The 25,079-nt window shown below is 42.6% G+C and overlaps 1 long non-coding RNA gene across 1 annotated transcript in view; it reads left to right on the top strand.

The window, feature by feature from the left end:
• The first annotated feature begins 1,474 nt into the window (after positions 1-1,474).
• Positions 1,475-25,079, top strand: part of LOC138568924 (uncharacterized) — a 28,067-nt gene continuing 4,462 nt past the window's right edge. The window contains exon 1 of the long non-coding RNA XR_011303002.1: positions 1,475-1,608. This is a non-coding gene — a long non-coding RNA (uncharacterized lncRNA). The remainder of the gene's footprint in view (positions 1,609-25,079) is intronic.

Genomic DNA, 25,079 nt, shown 5'->3' with positions numbered 1-25,079 from the left:
TGCTAGACTCATTAAAGGTTTATTTCAGGCACACTTCAGGGGGTGAGTCACTGATTTAGTCTGTTCTTAAAAGACTCAACTCAGCCTTTCATCCTTCTGAGGTCGATAAATGAGTACCAACACAGTTTGGGTGATATTGGGTGTATATTTTTTCTATATAAAGCACTTAATATAAAGCGCTTATAATAACACATCATTATCATTTGGTCATGGACGTCTGCTTGCATTCACAGTTATTTGGTGATATGGGCCTATATACACTGATCTTAACAATACATATGGAGATCCAGTCTTGTATGAAATGTATATCACATTATGGCGATATCGTTACCATATTTTTTGTAGTGTACAATGCTATGTGATAGCACTTCCTGTTTTGTCAACGGGTGAAAGGTCGTGTTTCATCGCATCCCACGATATCCCTTTGGGGTGGGGTCTAATGACATCACTTCCTGTGATGTCACCAGGGGGTCAAGGGTCATGTGATGTCACTTCCGCTACCCCTGGCATTTGGTGAAATAACGTCCATGTCTGCAACTCATCCAAAACAGGACTCTAAGACTTGTCCTTGGCCTCAAGCCCAGGGATGGTATCCCTCCAGGACTGAAATCTCTGCACTGGCTCCCAGTGACGGCAAGGATTAAGTTCAAAAGCCTCTGCATTGTCCACAAGGTCTTCTGGGGCCTGGGGCCTCAATACCTTCAACTCTCTCTTCCTAAATATCTTCCTTCTTGAGCTCTTCGCTCATCCGCCTCCCACTACCTCAGGGTCAGTCGCTTCTTCAAGCAGCGAGTTGGTGGTAGATCAATTTCTTCTGCTGGGGCCTCCCTCTGGTACAGCCTCCCTGCCACTCTGCAACTTGAGGAGAACCATCTCAAGTTCCGGAAGCACCTCAAGACCTTCCTCTTTGCTTTTGCTTTCTCTCCTCATCTCCCCTGCTGAATTCCTGGCTGAAACTGAAACTGCACTGGTTACCTGGCTACCCTCTGATCTTGGGCCACGGTCTCCTCCCAGCCAGTTGCACACCAGCACTGCCCCCCTGGCAACCTCTGCACTTGGGGACTGTTTCTGAATCCATAGAGCCCCTACCAGCACTTGACACCTTGATGTCTGCCCTTACCCATGCACATGCCACCAGCTGGCTGCACTTTTTATTTTTATTTATGGTCTTTATTTAGTTTACTGTTATCCTATGTACTGCACTGCACCCTCCTCTCCTTTCCCCTGCACTTGCCCCTTGCCCCCTTTCTTGCACTTATGCGATCTCAATGTCACCTGGCCTAGTAAGATCATTGTCTCTGTCTTCCCTCTGTCCCCCCCCTTGCCTCGTTGCGCCTTGAAACACTTGTATATAGGCATATTATAAATGACATGTATCACAGCATGCAAGCAGACATACATTTAGGGGAGGTGACCGTCAGAAGTTTTAAAGATGAGCTGTCTGAGTAGGCTGTCTCTCTCTCTCTCAGGCTAGCTGGTGTACTGTCTCTCTTGCCTCTGATTTCGAGCACTCACCATCCTTGGGGAAGCTCCTGCTTTGACGAGTGAGAAGAAAAACAGATAAGGAGTTTTGCAGTCCGGGGCAAACAGTACTAAGTGCAATCTTGGGTGAGTTCCAGTTTATTTGAGGAGCATGTTGTTTGTCGAATGTTGTCAATAAATTTAACAAATGTGGGTTTTATGCGAGGGCTCCGAAGAGTATATTTTTAAACAGTTACAGCCAAGAAAGTTATGGTCACAACTTTAAACGTAGACAGATATTTCTGGTGTTGCTCATTCCATGTAAACTGTGCAAAGTGAATGCTATCTTTCAAGGTCTGTAGATGACCACATATCTGAAATGCAACACAGAAAAGGTGCGTAATGCCCATTTTGGGAAGAGCTCATTTATCACAGGGAAAGCTACTGCAGATGAATTGTATTCGCAAATGTTTAATTTAAATTGTTGAGTCACAGAAAATGGTATGTGAAAACACTGAGCATTGCATGTGCTGTTGATATTTTGTATTACCCTAATTTTCTATAAAGATCAAAGAGAAAGTTGAATTAATTTCAGAGTGCTTATTATGTGGTCTCGTCTCTTGAGGTAAAGAAAATTACAAAGTTGGTTAGTGTGAATTGGGTTTTTCTCAGTGGCTGTTTATATGAATGTCAGTATTCAGATTGCCTGGTAAGTGTGTTCTAAGATACCGCTAAAAGGGCATAACGTGGTATTGTAAATAAAATACAGAAGAAAATGAAATTATGAGTTAGAGCCTACCCGGCCTGGTTTTGATTAACTGTTTATGGTCCCGGTATAAGAATAATATCAGGCGGCCTTGTGTATTTAGGGCTCACCACTGTACCACGAAATACCTCAACAAACTCACCAAAAAACAACCCAAAATAATGTCAACAATCCCCTGTTTCAATGTGGCACAGTTAAGAGTGGGGGAAATCCCAATGTCAATCGAGGGGCTGCAGTTGCAACTGTTAATGATGATGGTGTCCCCATGGCAATGGGGAAAAAGCCTGAAGAAAACAGAACTGTGGGCTGTGGAAGTGAAGCAGGTTGCCCCCAGAAGCCAGTTTAACCACTACCTATCCCCGTACTCCTGCAGAGCATCAATCACTTTGTCACATTGTTCAACTCACTCTGGGTGATAAAGTGGCATTAAAGTCAAAAGAGGGAGGGCTGTAACAAGTGTTGTTGGCCTACACCTAAGCTATTGACTTGTGGTGATGTTGAGGGATCATGAAAAGATTAGGTGATGATAACACCTGTTACAACACTGGCTGGATGTAACATGACTATGATATTGCAAAGATCTGTAACTTAATCCGGGTAGAGGCTCAAAAAATCCCTACCATCCTCCAGTTCTGAAAAACACTAAACATGTGTCTCTTTCAATAATACCTGACAGAGGAATAGTAATCCTTCTCTCTCTCCACTAATAGTACTGCATTACTGGACAAAATGCCAAGCACAATTTTGTCACAATCTCGTTTGTAAAGAGCTCCACTGCTCTTGACCTAGGTTCACACTATAAGCAGTAGAACCTCTCTACATATAAAAGGGAAATTTGTGGATATGTGTCTGTGTCCGTTTGAAATATTCAGCATACTTCCCAACGTGCTACAAACTTGAAATTTGGCATGTGTGTAGGCTCCATGGTGTAGACAATGTAAAAAGTATGAAATGTACATTTTCAAATGTTTAAAAAATATTTTTTTAAGCTGTCTGCAATGCATGGATATGTGTGTGTGTCTGTAGAAATGTTTAGCATACTTCCCAACATGCTACAAACCTGAAATTTGGCAGTTGGGTAGGTTCCATGGTGTAGACAATGAAAACAAGTATAACATATAAATATACCTTTGTCTATTTCTTTTTGGTGGAAACTTGTGGATATGTGCGTGTGTCTGTTCAAAATGTTCAGCATACCTCCCAACATGCTAAAAAACCTGACATTTGGCATGTGGGTAGGTTCCATTGTGTAGACAATGTAAAAAGTCTAAAATATGTATTTTTAAAATGTTTGTTTAGCTTTTTATTTTAAGTGGTCTGCAATGCTTGCATATGTGTGTGTGCCTGTTTGAAATTTTCAGCATACTTCCCAACATGCTACAAACCTGAAATGTGGAATGTGTGTAGGTTCCATGGCGTAGACAATGTAAAAAGTATAAAATATAAATATACTGTTTTGTAATCATTTTTTTTTGTAGGAATTAGCATGCGAAGCTAGTAAAAAAAATATATATATATTTATAATATGGCAATGAAGTCATGTTTTATTGAAGGCTCAGGTAAATGTGTCAAAAAGTGTTAGAGCAATCCAGCATCAACAGACTAAAGACATTTGGAACCTCTGACTGAGCATTCTCAAGGTGTAAACATGATGAAGAAAGACACTGACATTCATGCAGATTGTAGAGGGAGGAGCATCATCTGTCCCTATAAGAGTGCTTGGAGCCCACTACTAACCCATTGTTCGCCATTGCTTATCAGCATTTCAAAGCCAAAATTAGGTGATGACTCCCACGTCAGAAGACTATACCAAACTTCACTAAGGCCTTAAACAAAGACCTGCGGTACAGTGACTGGTCAGTACCGTCCACAACATGGGAATTACTGCTACTAGCATCAGTTGCAATTGTTGTTTTGTTAATGGGTTTTTTGTTCTACCTCGTGTCTTTTGCCATTTGCACGCACCCTTGTGCTGTAGGTTTTGCAGCTAAAAAGGTGGGGTTATGGGCAGGGGCTGAATGAATATATGGATTTTCTATAGCATTTAAATCTTATTTGAATTTTTGGTCTAAATTGTTTTTAGTTATTCATAGGGTAGCACAATATCCATATAGCCATTCATCATTGGCAATTAGATAATTTTTCTTCAAATTACATTATGTTTCTTTTTTTAATGTATGATTATCCTGAGAGGATTACCTTTCGGTACTTTATTTGCTCCCACTCCTGCTCAAGCTGGTCGACTACCTATCATTGGGGGTCATGTTTGATGACCCCACATTAATTGAATGAAGGGGACTGCCACCATGTGCATTTTTGTGCAAACGTCCCCTAAGTGCACATTTCCTCATTGTCACTATGCCATGGAAAGTTGGAGTTAAACATAGGCAAAATCACCACCACGCTAATGGAAAATTGGAATTGCTGGCGGCATCCAGGTGGAAAATTCCTGCAAATTTCCAAGGAATCCATTGCATTATAGCCAGCATATGAAAACTAAAAAAACTTTGTTGGTGTTAATGCACCCACATTTGTAAGCTGGAGTGGCAATTATATGCAGACTCATTATGTCTGCCGGCTCTCCATCTCTGCCTTTCAAATGCACAAAAATTAGGCAGCTCAGTAAAACTGGTGAAGACAGTGTCTTCCACCTCTTTTACTGATCCACCTCACTTGGAAAATAACTCCCATTGGGCCTCATTACGACCCAGGCGGTAAGGGGTTTACGGCAGCGTAAACAGCGCCGACCCTTACCGCCTGAGTACGAGATCCCTTAGCGCCATGGCGGATTTAACACCTGCTTTTAGCAGGTGTTAAAATCCATGGCGCTAAGGGACCTTGATGTTAATTACGCCACCGTAATTTACGGTGGCGTAATTAACGCCTTCCCCACTCCCATTATGCCCTATGGGGCAAAAATGGGAATGGGGAAGGGTAAATGGGGATTGGGGACTTACCGCCCCGCCAAGGTCGGAATGGGGCGGTAAGTCCGCCATCCACCATGGCGGAGTTGGGAACTTAGCGCCATGGACCATGGTGCCAATAGCGCCATGGTCCTCCGCCAAGGTCGTAATGAGGCCCATTGTCTTTAATTAGCAAAGACTGTGAGTGACAAGAGAGAGAGAGGCCTGTAGGGAACATGAGACCTACAATTTCAGCTAGGACACCATTTTAGCAAGAACTGAAACCCTGACAGCATGAGGTGTGAGATTCTCTGCTGGGCCTGGTGTGCGTCAGCATTGGGAGTGCGTAGAAAACATACAAGGCAAAAGGGGGGTTTGAATTTGGCATTACATAAAGGCTGTACATAAAGGCTGATGTTATCATTTGGACACCACACCATGGTAATATGGACTAAATTACAATGAAATATAAGACTAACAATATACTTAATTACTAACACCACTAACCTACTAACCTATCCCCTTACTAATGTTCAAGGCAACTTGGTCCATAGCTCTTTGGTTCAGAACATTGGTGCAGATCATTGGCACATATTGGCACACTAAATGAGGGGCAAGCACAGACTGTGCAATTTGTTTGGAAAATGCAGAAGAAAATGCACGTGTATAATTAAAGCTGTTTTGAAAAGAAGATGAGATCAGAGCAATGTGAAAAACGTTGTTGCTCAAAGTGCTCCATTGTTCATTTTCTTTGTGCATCCGTTTTCTGCTGCCTTGAATCATTGTCAAAGGTGCCGGCTGAACACGTGCTCTCTGGAACCTTCTAGTGGGTTGGCAAAAGGGAGATGGTGCTTGATTGGCACGTGACATCACAGTCAACTCTTACATTTTATGTAGGCAAACATACATTTTATGGGCAGAACACAGAAGAGATCCCTTAAAGGTGATGTGGAGAGAAGGCAAAGGGGTGCTGTCTATCAGAAAAATGTGCTGCATTGCTGATGGTGTTCAAACTGGCTGTCTCTCGGAAGAGCTATTCGTGCAATCTGTTGAAGCAAGTCTTTTTTTCTTTTGTATTTTGGCATTCTGCCCAATTTTGGAATACCACCTATACAAATAAATCTGAGGGAACACCTTTTTCACAATGCCCTATAAATTGCGTCCACTCTGGAGTCCACTGGGCCCCCTGACAGCCAATTTAATGCCTGAAAATGAAAGGGAGAGGTAGCTCTGTTGAATCTGTCATTTTCATTAGGCTCAGATATACAGCAAACGGAACAAGGCCACATTACACACAGGGACGAGGAAAAAGATAACCAAAAAACTGAAGAGGCCAAAGGTTCAACAAAGCAGCTTTCTCATCACTGACACAGCATGAGTCCTTTCGCTATTTGCATTTCTTGGCAGGGTCTGGTGATATAAGAAGCTGTGCTGCAGCAGATAATTTGAGAGGCCTTGGAAAGAGCAGAATGATGGGAAGGGAAACAGTTCAAACCCGCACAGATATTCATCTAGATAAACTAATAGGGTCAGAAGAGACCAGGAGGTGATCAGGTGCAGCAGCAGGCTGCTCATTCCAGAGCTAAATGCTAAATGATGTAAAAAGCACAAAGCAAGGCTTTGGCATTTGGAATGGTGGGACATGGGCCTGTACAATAGTTGCACTGGTGGTTGGAGATGGGATTACAAATTGGATAAACAGCCACTGATCAATCTTCATATCCGCTGTTATCTTTCACATTTGAGAATATTTCGAAATATAACTAGGACCATGATATGGCGCCCACAAATGATCGAATGCGCTCTACACCAGCCAAGACCTGCTTTTCACACTACAGATGAAAGATTCGTTTTTTAGCAAAAGCCATGCATTTTATATAATTGTCATATAATTCATGTGATTTATTATATTGTGGATGATTGGAAGTAACTAGTATCACTGTACATTGAATGTACTGGGCGAAAAGTACTTATATAAGTACTAAATAGTTTCAAATAACCTACTAGTGCTTACCGGTTCTTAAATATTGTAAGTATATATGCATATCATGTGTTTGTTTGTTTTGTTTTGTTTTATTGATCTATATTGCACAGCAAACCCGAAGGTTAAAGATTTACATTGGCATAGTTAAAGACAACATATACAGCGTATACATTAATGTAGTAGCAAATATATACAAAAGCAACAGTAGAGAATCAAATGAACTCACTGATCATTTTCTGACAATAATGAATATTTCTATTATAATCCTTACAAGAAAAAAACTCTGTGGTGCAGGTTTTTTAAAGCTTGAAGCAGAGAAACCTTCCTGTAAGTTAAATGAAAATAATACTTTCATTGTATGTTCAATTAGTATCTGCTTGCTGTGAAAGTCCTCAAAATAGCAACCTATTTTGGTGGTGATCAATGGGTCAGCAGGCTGCATCAGTTGTTAAGGATGGGCAAACTTAAGTCTTGCTGATCTTGTGACTCGAAGCCCAATGCAGGGTGGGTTTGACTTCGATTCAGCTGACCAATCACAGTTCTACAGTTTCTGGGGAGGTTCAGTGGCCCTAGTGAAGAACCAACTCCCTTTCCTGTGGTGAGTTTTGTTTGACTGCAAGAGTAGGATGCGTGGCAGACCCACAATGTGTTGTTCAGAGATGTTTTGGTTGGCCTTCGTGGTCTTTTCTTGCGAGGTTAGGAAACTGTCCTGCCTATTGATCTTTATTCGCTCCCATTAGTCTGCTTATGTCTTTATTAGGCCAAGTTTGTTCTCTTTCCTTTTTTACCCAGACGCTCCTTCCTTCATTAAAAGTGAACCCTCTTCCCTTTCCACTGTGTACCACCCAAAAAACCAAAATCGCAAACATTTTGCTAAATATCTTTAATTTAGTATTCAAAAACCGTTATTCTAAATTCAGTTCAGTGTATGCACTGCTAAGCCTTGAATGGCTTCTTCCATTTCTTCCCCATATATTTTCTTTTTTACACCTTTTTTATTAAAAACTGTTCTCTTAAATATGACCACTTGTTTGTGAAACCTACAAAAACATCCCGTTTGCAGTGAACCAGAGACTCCTTCCTGTGTTTAAGACACCTTACTTTGCTTGTCTGAGAATGCTTCACAATTTTCGTTGTGAGTCTCATGTGAACCGATTAGTTTTCCCTAGTCCAGTGTCTCTGTTTATTATGTTCCTTTTGAGTGTGTATAGGAAGGAATTAAAATCATGAAGCAGACAAGGCATCCCACTTGGAGAGAGAGTTGGAGCAGAAAGAGGATATTCACTACTCAGAGGATGAGAGACGTTGCTATCTTTTAGAGAAGAATGGTAAGGATGTTGTGGGTTATAGTACCAGCCACCCTCAGCAGGTGTTGCCAGAGATGGGAGAGCTCTCCTTTTAGGAGGAGGAAGAGATGAAGAAGAGTTAGGGGATGCAGGTCTGTTGAAGAGGGCCATGCCGGAGCAGGGACTCCTTGTGTCAATGGTGGTGTAAGGAGATGGTGATGTGCCTGGAGACTGGGAAGCTCAAGGCACATTTATTCAACATCATGGTAATGCATCAGGAGATTATGGCAGCTGCATATGCACTAAAAGACTTGCTAGAAAGTGCAGCCTGGTGCTATATTAAAGAGTTGTGTCTTGTTTTATTTTTTAACACATTGAGAGCCTTAATCGTTCTCATGTCAGGTCGGAGGGCATTTCAGGCTGAGGGGGCCATAACATCAAAGCTTGTGCCTCCGAATTTTGCCAACTTGAACTGGGGCTGTAGGAACAGGGATTGATCCTGTGACTGAAGGGTTAGAGAGGCCTAATACTCCCTAAGGCGGTCAGAGAGGTATGAGGGTCCCTCAAGGTATCTGCATTTATGAGTAACAGTTAGCAGCTTGTGGGTGATGCAATGTTTGACCGGAAGCCAGTGGAGGTTCCTCCTAGCAACGGAGATGTGATCGCGATGGCTAAGGCGATGAAACACATGCACTGCACAATTTTGTATAACCAGGAAGGACGTGATGTTGGCCTTGGAGCTGCCATGCAGCAAGCTGTTACAGAAGTCCAAGTGAGAATTTATCAAGGCCAGGGCCAACAAGGAGCTATTGCTGAGAGAGATAAATGGGTGAATGCGATTGAGTAATTTGTTAAATATTCCTCAACAAGCCCGAGTGTGTGCAACCTGGTGTTTCATTTTGAACTGAGCGTCGAGCACAACGCCTAGCGTCTTCACACTCTTGCCCACAGTGATTTTGCTATCAGCAATGGTAAAGCTTTGGTAGTCAGTGGCCAGATTTTTTAGCTTATGTCCTGAAGCAACAATCAAGAGTTTGGTCTTGTCTGTGTTTAGCACAAGAGAATTGGCTGCCATCCAAGCCTGGATGGCATTGCAAATGTATTGATAGCCAGGGAGTCCTGTGTGTGGGAACCTGAGAGCTCCGGAACGACCTGGGTATCATCAGCATAGTTAGTATATCGGACACCCATGTCGACGAGGAGCATCAGGAGTGGCATGATGTAAATATTAAAAAGAGTCGGAGAGATGCAGGAGCCCTGGGGTACCCCACAGGTGATTACAACAACAAGGGGAAAGAGAGGGTCAAATCCAAAACACAATAATTATCAATATCTGTCATTTAATGATTCCATGCAGCTGCCAAATGCTGTCTTTGACACAGACATCTTAAAAAGACAGATGCAGCGCACATATCCAGTGAATAATAAAAGATCAAAACACACAAAAAACACAAGCTAAGAAAGCGTGTGCAAAAGAATGTGAAAATGTGTAAGAACAGAGGGCAAAAAGGAGAAAGATGTACAGTGACATTATAACATAAGCTTCTTATACTGTTCAATTGGGTTCTGTAACATATACCCCTCTTGAATCGCAATATTGTGTGGTGAAACAAATTAATCATCAACCAAAAAGACCAGATTTATGTTGTAGTAAACCATGATATCACATTGACAAATCTCCTTGAAAACAAACAGGAGAACATCAAACAGAAATCACATAATTTGCAGTCTGCTAGGTGAGACAATAAACAATTCTAATTAAATCAACAAAGTGCACTGTGTTCTGTTGGTGTCAGAAGATCACCCGCAGAGCCCTGAAAGGAAATATGCCAGAAAAAGACCCATAAGAAACAAACAAAGGCGTGATGTGTTAGATGCTCGATGTTTGATAGAGATATCAATATAGCCATGATTCAGGCCACAAGGACCAAAGCCTATTAGGGTTGCGGTAGCTTAGACTGCAAAACACAGGGAAAAGCCACACAATGCACTGGAAAAGTAACAACGGCGCTACACTGTACAATCTGGCCGTTAGAAGGAGATTATAGAGGAAGAGCCAAGTGCCTCTGCAGGAAGTCCCGCCCCCATTCTGCCTATATGTTGGCAGTCAGAAATTGTGACATGCGCAACACCAGTGATGGTACCTATACCGCGAAGAGCCCTTGAAACAAGGTATCCATTGAGAAAACCCTATATGATGTATCCGCGAAGAAATGCCAGTCTCTTAAAGGAGGTCCTTGAAGAAGTGTGAAGATGAGTGAAAGAGAAAACTGGTGACTTCACATGAAGCAGAAATGATGCACCCAGAAGAGATGCCAATGAAGAAGGTGAATACACCTCATAGAATCTGATGGCGAAGCAAACAATCAAGCAACATCTTTGGGAGCAAAATGAAGATTGCACGTGCAGAGAAGCACTGAAGAAAATGCAAAGCTGTTTTTTAATTGTACAAAAGCAGTAACGCAAGTAGACCAAGTAATCATAAGGCTGGCTATACTCCAGGCAGTGCCGCCAATATATACATGTGTGTGTATAGAATCTGGATGTTCCACAACGCATTTTAGCAAACTTGGACCCCATGAATGGAAGGGCTGAAAGTGTGGCGCAGTTGAATAAAACAGCTGATGGCATAGGAAGATTTGAGAAGGCTTGTCTGGCCCAGTGACACGAGTTGGGGTGGCCAAGAGCCTGGTTATCTACTCGAGGAGATAGAATGAACAAGAGAAACAAGCCAAGCTCCTGTTTGAGGTGTAATGGCAAAACACTAGATGGGCCAGGTTTTACTCATATAATAGTATTACATGCAATGAAGGAGCTCAAAACGGGATGTCCTGTCACATGGTCAGATGAAAATAGACTTTGGGGCGAGCTGCAGCGAAACCAGAAGATAAACCCATGCTTGCACTCCCTTTTATTCTCAGGCACAGTGATCCTTTGCAAGGCCAAGTTCAAAGAACTAAATGAATGGCAGACCGCAGGAGTGATGATGGATGTTGGGCTAATTGAGTCGGGAGGCATCACCAAGCCAAATCTTCAGCACCTGGGGTACCAGCTTGTGTGCTGCTAGCAAGTGGAATATTCCCAAAGGGTACAAGCGTGCCAACCAATTGTAGAGTGCCACGTAGCAAAGAGCCCTATAGTTCGAGAAGCCAATAAAATGTTGTGTATTAGTATGACACAGAAGATGACTTGCACTGGGGGGGGCATAGCTGTCCACCTGACCTTAGAGATCAGATCACGATCCCATACCCCATAGAAAGTATACTTAGATGTTCCATGTAAGCTTATCATAAACCCCCATAGGTTTTCTTATTTTGCCATAGTATAACATCAGTGATGATGAATTTTTTTGTATAAAGTTGTGTTTTTGCATGTGATGCTTTCAGACCCTTGAGAGAGAGAATACTTTTGCAGCATTTGTTGATGCCCGTTGTACTCCCTGTTTTAGACAATTGCAAATAAAACAGTTATGTCTTTGCCAACTTCCTGAGTCGATCTGATTATTGATGTATGAGTAAGATCTGCATCCCAACCCACCTCAGATAATGTTACTTCGTCTTGAAGGGCCTACGGTTTCAAGATCACTTCTGGTTAGAGTCCACAAATGCTGCGTGTGCTGCAGTGAAGACAAACGCATGACACCCGACATCACGTTATGTCGTGCATTCCTGGGCAGGGCTATGACATTAGTTGGACCAAGGAGCACAACAGACTGTGGTTGGAAAATTTCCATGGCGGCAGTGAAGCTGCGTAGATTCCATGACAATGGCCCAGTGACTCCATGCCGAGACAGGGTGCAAACAGAAATTGGAATGTTGCCATGGCAGCAATGAAACCGCAAGGATTCCAAGGCAACGATCCAGCGGCTAAATGCCGGGACTGTTTAAGTGAAACGCTGTGCTGGTACAGAATGAGAAGAGAATGACAATAACAGACTTGAGAAAAGGGGATTGCAAAGCCGGGCTACAGCAGAGCTGGAGAGGAGACAGGAGGCTGTGAGGGAGGTTTATTTATTACTACCCCATAACTATATCCCCTCCCCAGATACTAGATGCTGCTTTTGAAGTTTTCCTTTTTTAAAGGCAAATAAGGGAGGTTCCCAATCTGGAGACTTAATTTGAAGGATATGCCAATTTTTAAGGATCCATTTTTTTAGAGCATTGCTCTGAGGATTAAAGGTTGCCACAGATACCCTAGTGGATATTTTATTTTTGTTCAATGTTTTGTCCAGGAGGTTAATTCTGTCTGAGAATCTCAGTCTCTTTCTACATTTTTTGCATGCATGTCTGGGATAGCCCCTGTCCAGGAACCTATTAAATACAATATCAGCTTATTTTTTGAAATCCTGTATAAGGGTACAATTTCTTCTCACTCAAAGGAACTGTCCAAAGGAAATAGTGTCCCTGAGTGCCTAAGGGAGGTAGCTTTGGTGGTGTAGAATGGTGTTTCGATCAGTGGGCTTTCTGTAGACTGTTTCCCAGGAAACCATCAATCTCTTTGATGACAAGGTCTACAAATTTAATGTATTTGTTGTCTTTACATATGGTGAACCTAAAATTGGGGTTGAGGTTTCAATGTTTGCTTCTCTAGTATCCCATGCTATAAGAATGTCATCTATGTTTCTCTTGTATAGACACAACGCCACCCGATATGGATCATTGGGCGTGAGTATGAATAGTTCTTCGAATTTGGACATGTATAGATTAGCCAATTGGGTCAAACGAGGCTCCCAATGCGGTTCTTTTGATTTGGGCAAAGAATTGACTTTTAAAGTGGAAGAAGTACCCCACAGGTGATGGCAGCTGGAGAGGAGCTGGCCTCCTCGATGGCAAGTCTTGCATTACGGGGCCCAAGAAAGGAATCAACCCACTTTGCTGCTAGGCTAGAACATGTAGCTCAGTCTATTGGCCTGGCCACCAACAATGAGTATTATCTGCTAACTGCTACAAATCTATCTGTTAAGCCTTACAGAATGTTGTGGACTCAACGAATAGTAAAGTTGTTGATTTTGATCAAAAATAAAAACAATATACACAATGTATATCTCAGATCATTAAAAATGTTCCTCATGGAAAACTAATATGTCAATTTCTTTAAATTGAGCCTTCATGCCCTATTGCGTCTGTTCTGTCATTAAAAATCCTGCTAGATGGGTATTATGAATAGTTTAAGGCAAAAGCTGTCATTCATTGCTAGCAAATCTATTCCTCCTCAGACAGTGCACCCTGTTTAATCTAAATAAAAATATAACAGAGTAACAGAGTAACAGAAGCAATATTGTTGGAGCAAAATCTAAAATAGAAAACTACTAAGGCCAAAAAACATTTTGGGGAGAAATTAAAGGAAGAAAAAAGGAAAAGAAAACATAATTCCTATTGAAGAAAATCCAATGTATCAGAAACAAATATTCGTAGGACATATTTAAGAGACTCGAAAGAAAAACTCGAAACATATTTTTAAAAAAATTGCTAAAATAGACTTATGTTAAACACAAGTTTAAATCGGGAATACGTTTTCCAGTTCCCACCGGTAAATACAGTAGAAAACTGGCAAGCGGTATTACCGTTTCTGCCGACTGATATCCCGGTACTACCAGTATATTAGAGGCGGCAGGAATACTGGTAAATCCCTATTCCATGGACTTCCATAGGGCTGTATGGGGTTAATTGCCAGTAGTGCTGGCACTGGTAATACCTGGGGTGGAATTACTGGATATTTTTTGCCAGTGGGGGGCCTGATTTACCTCCAGCTCTTGGTTGGAGGTAAGTCAGCTAATCCCCACTGGCAAACTTGTAGTTTTCGGGATCTAGAAAAGTACTGATAAACGTTATTACTGGCACTTTTCTTTCCAGACTGGCAATCTATAATGAGCCTCATTGTGTTTATGAATGCCCAAACATTGACAGGTTCTCATTCTGCAATTTCAAAATTTTTCTCTTTTCCTCAAATAATTTTGCTTCACCTCTAAAAATATATCTGTATCATCTTCTTTGCTGTAACAGTATGTGTGCCAGTCCTTAGCATATCAATTCAATTTACTGATAGAATAGCTGGCAACGCTAGACTTTGAATTTCTTCATTCAATATCAGTTATATGAGTCTGCCCATGAGTTCCCTCATTGTCTAATATGTAACTTCCCACAGGTTAATTTAAAACTATAGATAGCATAATCTTTGATGCATATAATGAAGTGGCATGCCACCGTTTTTACACCAAATTGGGAATGTAAAATATGATTAGTTTTGATTAAATTATCACAGCATGTGCCTCCCAATTATTAAGTTCTACCTGTTTGCGAAGTGAAAAATAATACTGCTTGGTTTTGAGGATTTGCACATCTGCGTTCATTAGTAAAGTTGTGATTGTGAAGGATTGCAATCTGGCAAGAGTGTAGAAACTATGGCTTTCTGAATTGTAATATTAAAAACATTATGCAGGTAATTTTGTCACAGAAAGGAAGGTCTGCTAACCAGACCCCCCTTTCAGTAAACTCCATGCCAAAAGCATGAGTATCCTGAGCTACAGTGCATGCTCTCCAGTGGAACAAAGCAAGTTCAGAGGTCAGAGGTCCTCTCTTGATAGCTGTAAATACAGTCAAGTCACTTCAGCTCAGGGCCTACATTTAAAATATGCACCCCTGTTACCAAACTACATAGAAATCACTGTTCTGTTGGAAGTAATAATCTTTAAACATAAGCCACACCTGAGTTATGGTGGCTGGTAATTAATATAATTAGCAATTCTGCACCAGGATCATTATTTATTTATTTAATGTATGTATTGTGCATTTGTTAGTTTATTATACAACAAGTAAATTGTGTTTCAAAGCACCCACAGGGCAACAGGGAGGGAACATGGGAATGAAAATTAATTATGACAATGAAAGATAGAGGCGGACCTACCAGGCCTTATGAGCATTCAGAACGTGAAAGTGCAGAGAGAGAGAGAAGGGAGAGGGAGGGGGGCAAGGCTATGTGTATCAACAAAGTGTCCACACTGTGAGATCAGGCAAGCTGTGGACAGGCTGTGTGGCAATCCCCATGCCCCAGACTGACTGTCTGTGCAGCATCAAGCAGGACTGTAGCCATGGAAGCTGCCCCTCTTAGATGGTTTGTGAGATCTGGTAATACCTATCTCCAGCAAGACATGGGAAACGGGAATTAAAGGGCACTCCCTCCACAAAAGGAATAGCCTCACACTAGGGTGTTGCATACTGAAAGGCCTTTGATTTTATGGGACTGAGAAGAGGGAGGTGTTAGTATAGCCAAAGGGAGCACAACACAAGTGGGAAGGTTTCCACCATCGTGTTACTCTCTGTACCTCTTTTGCCTTCCTTTCTCTGCCATTTTCCTAAGCACATTGCACTTTTGGTCTGATGCAGGCAGGCACAGCACAACTTCAAAAGACCAGGGATTCCTAAAGTAGGCTTGCTTTTGTCCATTTCACTTGTGAACCTTTGCCTGCAAATGAGGGGGTCTTCAACTCTTTCTTTGATTCACATTGGAACCATCCAGGATTCAAGAAAGAAATAATTTTGACCTCTTTTGGGACAAATTACTTTCTAAAGCACTCAGCAACTGGGGTGAAGAAGGAATGCTCGAATTCAGAGGCAAGCTCTGCTCCATACTCACTCCCAGGGCACATTGGGGGTGACAATTGCTAGTACCAGGATTTGCAATTCTGCTTGAAAACACCCATAGGATGGGAGAGCAGAACATGAAATGACTACCCCTGTCCTAGAGTCTCTGCAGTGGCTCTCACAGTGCCAGAACAGCCAGGATACCTGTTTTCACTGTAAAACCGCTTACCTTTGCAACACTTTCATCAATGTTGAGCAAATGGGAAAAGCCGGTGATGCCTTTGGACCTTACTCAACTTCAAACCAACATGCTTGCATCATAAAACCTGCTCAATGCTGTATTGCTCCAGCAGAGCCTCATCACCTATCCAGCTAAGGCAACAGCGTAATGTTCCCTTGACTTGGAATTGTTGCATTGAAGCAAGCATCAAACTACAAGGACTTTGCATCGCACTTCAATTCGAACCACTGGATCACAGCACCATTCCTCAACCCCAACCGGTGCAACCGATCGTCTCGAAACACGTTTGATTGTCAAACGGTTTTTGTTGAACCATTTGACCTAATTGTCTGACACAGCCTCCACCATCTTAAAACAACTCGATATCCCGATTTTCCATCTGGATCAACGCGACTCCACACCTTCAACACAGATTCAACCCACAAACACTAGAAGCTTGGCTTGGCGCTGCCAACCGCCGAACATTGGGTGAAGGAACTATGAACCGTCCCTGGTCCCCCTTTTGGGGACCTAGAGAATGGCTATGTTCCTTTTGCACCCTTTTCCACTGAGAGACATATCCATATTAAATTCCTTATTGATTACTTTCCTGTTTTTCCTACCAACTGAACAGCTGGAGTGAGACACCATTGCACTCTGCATTTTTCTGACTTCCCATTACAGAGGTGGGTTTTATGGTGATTCTATAGCTATTTGTACATGGGTTTGTTTAATTGAAGTATATATATATTTAAGGAACCTTGACTGGACATTCCTCTTATTCGGACTGTTGTACTTTGCTTTTTGGGTAACTAATATATGACATTCACATTCCTTCTCAAAGTATACTCTTCCCTCATCCGACGTTCTGACAAGGTGAAGAAGCAATATTTTTTAGCTGGGCATGTTTTACATTTATGATTGGAGTCATTGGTACTTTGTGGACATTGGGGGCTTAGTAGGCAGTTTAGCCAATACTCCTCCTCATCCTCCTGCACAGCAGATTTCATTTTGTCACAGTGATATTTGGAATATGTGTGTAAACTATTGAGGATGCAATAATAGATATGAAGCCAAACTGATGAATAAAACAAGTTTCTTATTGGGCAGAAAATAGACACAATACACTGAATTGTCAGCTGAGATTTGGGTCAGTGCATTATGACAAGTCACAGCTGTTGTCAGAAGGAGTTCTGAGGTTCTGTCCCTGCAGTGCAGCTTATAAAGGCATATCACTGATATCTTATGACATTGGCATACATCCAGGTGGTACTTTCCAAAACGGTACTGAAATATTTCAATAACTGAAAGCTGGTTTACAGATAGGTGGTTATCTGGGTACATTCTGTTGCATTACAGCGAAGCGGCATATGTGAAAGCAACTGTTATATTCCATATATGGTGATAGCGCGGCTTGTGGAGGAAACCGACTGGGCATAGGTGGAGGATGCAACGTGTCCTAGTAGCTGTTGCTGGGAGCCTGAAAGTTCTACCAAGCAGGTCCTAGATGTGCGTGGCCTCAGGCTGAGCAAAGATAGAATAGCCTGTGCCTAAAGCATGATAGATAGCTCAACATGGTATAACATAGTATAGTATAGAAGTCCTGCCACATCAACCACTCGTATGGTTATCCCTGAGACAGGGTTAAGACTCTAGAGCATAGGATTAGCACAAGCAGTCAGTATAACATACCCCTTAGCTTATTGAGAACTCCTGTATGCGGGCATCATCATACAAGCCAAGAGCTCTAACGCCTAGAATTGTATTAATTTCTTCTTCGTAGAGCAGGCCCAGAACCACACATATGTCTTTTTCTTTTGCTGGATCTAATACTTTTGCATCAGCGGGTAGGAGGGATGCCGGTTTGGCATAGCAGCAAACAGGCAATGAATGAGGCATCCTAACATGGTGAGCGCAATAATTATCACCAGAATGATTAGAATCCTGTGTAAAATGGAGGAACCCAGAGACACCAACAAGTTTGGATCCAGACAAGCCAAGAGCTCTAACGCCTAGAATTGTATTCATTTCTTCTTCGGAGAGCAGGCCCAGAACCACACATAATTCTTTTTCTTTTGCTGGATCTAATAGTTTTGCCTCCACGGGTAGGAGGGATGCCGGTTTGGCACAGCAGCAAACAGGCAATGGATGAGGCATCCTAACATGGTGAGTGCAATAATTATCACCAGAATGATTAGAATCTGGTGTAAAATGGAGGAACCCAGAGTCACCAACAAGTTTGGATCCAAACAAAGAGGGATCCAGAATATCCCTCATTAATTTCATGGAGTGTGCTCCCAACATCCTGGAGGTGTGTGATGATGTCCCTGATCTGGGAGGAGTTATCTGGAATCCATGTGGAACATTCTTGTCCCATAATACAGCCTTGTGCTGCCAGTATGTAATCAAGTTTTATTTTATCCTGCAGAACCATGGTGCAGAGAGCCACTTGCTTGGCATTCTTTACTTTCAGAGCCCAGGCAGTGTTATTTGCAACTTTTTCAAGGAGGAGAGAGAGAGAATGTTTGTCTGCCCTATTAAGGAGGAACCGATGGAAGGGACCCGGAACCATAGCAACCCTTGAAACCATTCTGCAACTGAGCGTTTACCTAAATGGCCTCTAATATGGGAGTCTGGAAATTGTGGGGTGTGGCAGAGCACTGGCTGAATAAACTCAACGGTACAGGCCCCCTGGAATTGCTCTGGGAAGTCATTGGTAGGCAAATCGACCACAGAGGAAACAAGTGCCCGGACAGTGATGAATACTCTGCCAAATCTCCCCTTGATGAAGATGAAAATATGTTGCGTCAGGTTGGTGGTGGTGTTGGTTTAGTAGAGATAGGTGGAGGGTGTGATCCCTAAGGAGCAGGGCAATATGGAATGAGGCACTGCAACGTTGATGTGGTGTGCAATTGTGATGTTGTCTGCTTTGGCCAGAAGGAGAGCTACCACTGCCACTGCCGTAAGCATCGGGGGAAAGCAGAGGTTACAGTGTCTAACTTTGAGCTGAAATATGCCACTGAGCGTTGTATGTCTCTGTGCTTCTGTTTGAGTACCCCTGAAGCGTATCCTTCTTTCTCATCACAGAACAGGGTAAATGATTTGGAGTAACCCGGCAGGCTGAGTTCTGGGGCATTGTAGAGTGCAGTCTTAATTTTAGAAAAGACAGTTGTAGCCTCAGTCGACCAAATACGTTTGTCGGGCGGCAATCTAAGAGCATCTTCTGCATTGGGCTACTGATGAGGCATATTGAAGGATCCAGTTGTGGCAGAAATTGCTCATCTCTAAAGGAGCGGCAGTGTCTCTTAGTGACAGGGATGTATGGAACACGGGAGGGGGCGAGACACCTAGCTGACACCTTGGGAAATGTCATGCCCTAGATAGCAAACTGTGGGAAGACACAGTTGGAGCTTGCTCTTGTTGACCCTGTGGCCTTTGGCTGCAAGGGTGGGGAGGAGAACCTGTGAGTCTGAAAGAGAGGCCTCAAAGGAGGGTGATGCTACAAGGAGGTTGTCCCCATATTGAATCATGGTGGACCCTCTGGCGAAAGTGATATCCTTGAGGTCTTCCTGGAGTGACTGGGAAAAGAGGAAGGGGAATCAACGAAGCCCATATTGAGGGATCTGTAGGTAAGTTGTCTTCCTTTGTAAGTGAATGCAAAGAGGTATTGTGAATCGAGGTGAATTGGCACCGAGTACAAGGCCAAAGCCAGATCAATGCATGTGAAAAATGGGGCAGTGGGAGGAATGCATGAAAGGATGTTGAGGGAAAACTTGATGGGAGGGGATGAGGGCCTCATTAAGGGCCCTTAAGTCATAAGCAAAACATTTGTCTGTACCCTTTTTAGAGATAGGAAGTATTAGATTATTACATTGACTTCTGGTGTAGTAGAGAATGCATTGGTCAATGAGTGAGGTAGCGACAGGTTTGACTCCTTCCTCAGCTTGTGGGGAGATCCTATACAGAGGTATTCTTGGCAAAGGAACATCAGTATTAAGAGTGATGCGCACAGGTTTAACAGTAAGAATGTGACCCACATCATTATCATGAGAAGCCCACATGGGCGTTGGTTGTGAGTCAAAGTGCTATTTTACCTGTGTGGACTACGTGGGTGTGAGGAGGGAGGGAGACTGCGTAGGACTAGATTGGGGCCAAAGAAAGAGACAGTCATCCTGCCTATTTTGTGGTACCTCTAAGTAAATGCCATCAGGAGCACAATAAATGGTACAGTACATTTTGCATAAAAGACCAATACCCAATAGATTTGCAGGTGAACAAGGCCTTAGTAGAAAAGCATGTTGGTCTGTAATGGGACCTATGGAGACAGATAACTCATTTGACACAGGATGTGGAATGATGGTTCTAGAGATAACCACAGCATTGATAATTTCATCAGAAACTGAAAATTATGAAATTCAGCAGCACGAAGCATGGAGCGACTGACCCCTGTATCAACTAAACAATGTATACTTTTTCCTTGAATGTTACACTTTAATAATGGACCAGACTTGTCCATCGGGAGCAAAGTAGCAGATATCACAGCAGAGGTCCTCTGGCAATCCTACTGAGGGCCATAGGAGATGTGCATATCCTGGTAACCACGGTTGGGTGAGGAAGGCAGGAGAGGTGGGAGAGGGGGAGGTGGTTGGAAACCAGAATTTGCAGGGTGATTAAGTGATTTTGTGAAGGTGGGGGACCATACTGTCATGGTTGGGGTGACCTAGTTGGGCATTGTTAAACGAGGTGTCCAGTCTGCTTGCAATACCTGCAAAATGATTGACCAGCTTGTGCTTTTTTGGGGTGGGGGACGGTTGTGCAAACTGTTGTTGTTGACGCTGGGGAAAAGTAGCCAGTGGCTGAACACAAGGTTGGCAAAGGAGTCCCGGGCGTCCCCGAGCCACTGAGGAAGTTTTCTGTTGCGCATGCTGTATTTGTAGCACCATGAGGCAAGCAACACCACCTTGTTCTAGACTTTCGTTTTGTCATAAAAATGCTGGCCAGCTTGAAGTGCGTATTCAGTGGATTCTGCTTGCCATCCTATCTGAACATTTTGAATGTTATTTGAAAGTTCGGGGAGCAGGTGTGTCACAAAATTAGATACCAGAGACAGTTTAGCCTGTTGCCCTGCATTTAAAATACCATAATATCTATTGAATTAGTCAGTGTGGCTTTAAAAGTCAGAAGGATATTCAGTTTGCATTTGTTTGGAGGCTGCTGTTTTGGAGTAGTCTGATTTAACGTGATATTTCACTGTAATGAGGTCCTCAAAGAGCTGTACAGTGTCTCTGAAATTTACATTGTCTCCCAAGTTGTCTGGCCATTGCAATGTATCAATAATTTGCTTGCACAGCCTGTCTTTTAGGACGGTGTGAGTAGTTGCTTCTGGTCAGCAATAGTAGGGTCATAACAAGTGATCACTGTATTGAAATGTTCTATGAATGCACTCGGGTTGTCAGGCAGGGACGGGAATTGTTGTGCAATATGATAGAGATTCTGTGGAGTTCCAAGGTGTGTGTACATTCACCAGCCGTGCTGAGGTTCGCCGGATGTGCGAATGGGCATAAGGGCAGTGTTGCCCATTTGGGGAGCAGGGTGTTCAACGACTGTGAGAGATGGGGGTTCAAAAATGGTGGTATGTGACAGTTGAATGTCTTGCTTGGTAAGTGCATGCCTATCAGTACTGGCCCTGGGAGAGACTGCCAGCAACTCTGACAGTTCAGTGAGATATTTTTGCATGATGGAGTCAGACTTGCGATGGAGTGAGTGCATCGTAGGCATGTCATCTGCACGGACTGCTGGGAGGGGGCCAGAGGTTGACTGAGGTGGAAGTCTGGCAACAGAGCATGTCCAATGTGGGGAATATTGTGAGGGAGAGGCTGTGGTGGGGGTGGCAGATAAACTGGTGGCAGGGTCGTGGTGCCGGGGAGGGTGGTGCTGGGATAGCAGGAGTGATAATCACCTGTGGAGGTGAGTATGGTGGGAGATTGCCTGGAAAATGTTCAGGCGGAGCACCAGGTACATCTTGTTTGGTGGGTGTGCTGGGATCCACTGTTGTTTTATTTTGGCCGGCTTTTGGTAAATGTTGGTAAACATTTTGGTAAATGTTTGTATTGTTCTAATTCTGTCTCTTGTTTTGACCTGTGTGTTCTCGAGGGATCTTGTTTGGGAATCTCTGATGCATTTACTAGCTTCCTCAAAGTAAGCAACCCATTGATCTTGTGTTACTCTAGCTTTTAATTGCTCCAAGGTGGCAAGCAAGACAACCAGTTTGTCTAAATGAAATGACCCCTCTTCCGGCCATTGACTGGCTTTCTGAAACCATGTATGAAAATGCTTATCGGTGAGATATCGACCGGTAAATGATCCATACGTAGATTACATAAAGAAGGCATTCAATCCGATGGTGTGAGTGAAAACTGACTTGGATGAACTAGAGGCCATGATGTAGTCTAGAAAATAAAGAGCGGGGTGACACAATGGGAGGTAGGGGCTGCAATTACACAACCCTAGTATTGCGAGTGAACAAAACATGGAACTGTGATTGGTATTCACATTCGGGATAGTATGAAAGAAAAAGTGGGTGGGCGCATTGGGAAAGGTAGGAGCAAGCAAGAAATGACAGTGTATGCAAAATTGAAAGATACGTTTAAAAAAAAAAAAAAGAGATGAGACCTGTGGAACATTTGTGCTCTAGCACCTTGAAGCATCTGTTGTGCTAGATGGAATTATCAATAAAGACCTCAGACCAAATAACCAGAGAGACTTAAAGAATTTGACAAAGCACTACTTTACTCTTAAATTAAGAAAACTGGGTACACTGGCAGACATCGGACTGATGCTTGCACACACACACACACACACGCATGCATACACACATGCACACACACACATGCACACACACACATGCATACACACATGCATACACACATGTACACACACATACACACACATACATGCATACACGAATACACACATGCATACACACATACACGCACACATGCACACACACATACATGCACATGATTTTGTGGAAGTACAGGCAATCAATGCACATAAAAACACACATATGTAGTCAGAAGAAGGAATTCATTACTGCAATAAGAACACACATACATACATACAGGGTGTTTTTGCTTTATATTATAAACACCAGTTAGGGATATTATGTTTTTCTAAAAAATATGATGTAAAAGAAGTTAGATTTTGTTTTTTCATGGAGGATGAGGATCTGTTTGCTTATATTCAAGAGCAAAGAACTCAAACTTAAGAATTTAAGAACTTAAGATGCAAGTAGGAATGGAAGCGAAACCGTAACCTGAGATACAGTGCACTATAGTACATTACGGTTGCCTGTTACAGGAGGAGGATAAAAAGAAAAACAATGCTAAGAAAATTGAGGAAGCCAAGTTAGTTCAGAAAAAAATGTCAAAATATGCCATAGAAGGGGCGGTATTGACAAGTGGAGAAGGACTGGGAATGCAGCAAGCAGTAGGTACATCACAGGCAAATAATAATCGCCAGTTGGGCCAAGGAGGGAATTGATTTGTGCTACAAGATAGAGGATTGGGAAATAAAGGAAAATGTGTTTTTTCAGAATAATCAAAGCAGTTTTCAGAATATATAGAATGAGAGTCAGAATATGCAAGGAGGGTTTAACCAGGGGGCACTAGTTAGACTGGGTCCTCCTGTGTATTGGATATGTGGGATGACAGGGCACATTGCGTGCACATGCAGGAGCCAAGCATATGTACAAAATTGACAATTCTCAAGACGGGGGACAGCTTATCCTCCAGCATATAGCTCAGAGACTAGGGAAGGGTTTGCCCAGGATCAGGCATTTTATCAGACACAAGCGCTGAGAGTGCAACAGGTACAGCAGCTAGAGCAAGTGCAAATTAATTCACTGCAGGGGCAGTTTTAACGAGCCCCCATGCAGATTTAGCGATATGTAACTACAGAATAGGTATTGACACCCAGAATAGGAGGTGCCACTATGGTAAGAGGAAATGCTTTTGCAGGAACAGGAGTATGCATGCACCCACAATAGGACAGCTCACAGGACGACTTGATTTGTTCAACATTTTCAGTGATATTAGACCCCCAAGAGGAGTCAAGGGTTGATGTGACAGTACGAGGCAAAATCTTTGCTTTATTAGTAGACACTGGGACTGCACGTCCATGAACAAAGAAGCAAAGGTGTCCAATGGTGGGAATTGACATGGGTGATCAGGTTTTTTTTGGAGCTATGGGTTGAGTTCCTTTTGTTGATGAATTACCAGTCTCTGTAGGAGAGTGTGACATGACTGATACTTTGTTTTATTTGCGATAGACCCCATTTAATATCTTGGGAAGGGATTTAATGACAAAACTTAACATGATGATTTTATTTATTGACCAAGGAATAGTGTGCTTCCGCTCTTGGAAAACACTATTTAAACATGGCAAATGTATACTGGCATTCACAGGGCAAATGGCTCTGTGAGTTGTTTCAGTGGAGCCAGAGATTTTTCTTATCATAGGGTGAGCATTCTATTAACATGACTACCTGCCTTAGTGGGGAGGACTGTGGGGATACCTGAAGAGTTTTTACTCAGACAATAGATATCTATGGACAAAGAGGGGGGCAGATAATCCCTCTAGAGTTTAAAGCAGCCATAGTACAAAGAAAATTGAAATGGTCAAAGGAATGGACAATGAGAGTGGACCATAGAGGACAGTTATAGTTCTCAAGGAAGGGTCTAGATTGATTGACATCACTGATGATGACATATTTAGAAAGGATTTAAGAGAGGATGAAGTGGTTTTTCTTTAGGAGCATCACACACTGAAAGAGAAAAGGGACATCTTATTCCATGTGGCAATGATGCAGCAGCGCTCAG

The sequence above is a fragment of the Ambystoma mexicanum genome, chromosome 2q (genome assembly GCF_040938575.1).
Source record: "Ambystoma mexicanum isolate Mex_15411 chromosome 2q, UKY_AmexF1_1, whole genome shotgun sequence".
NCBI lineage: Eukaryota > Metazoa > Chordata > Amphibia > Caudata > Ambystomatidae > Ambystoma > Ambystoma mexicanum.
The sequence above is the reverse complement of the archived record's forward strand: the minus strand, read 5'-3'. Positions and strand labels throughout refer to the sequence as shown.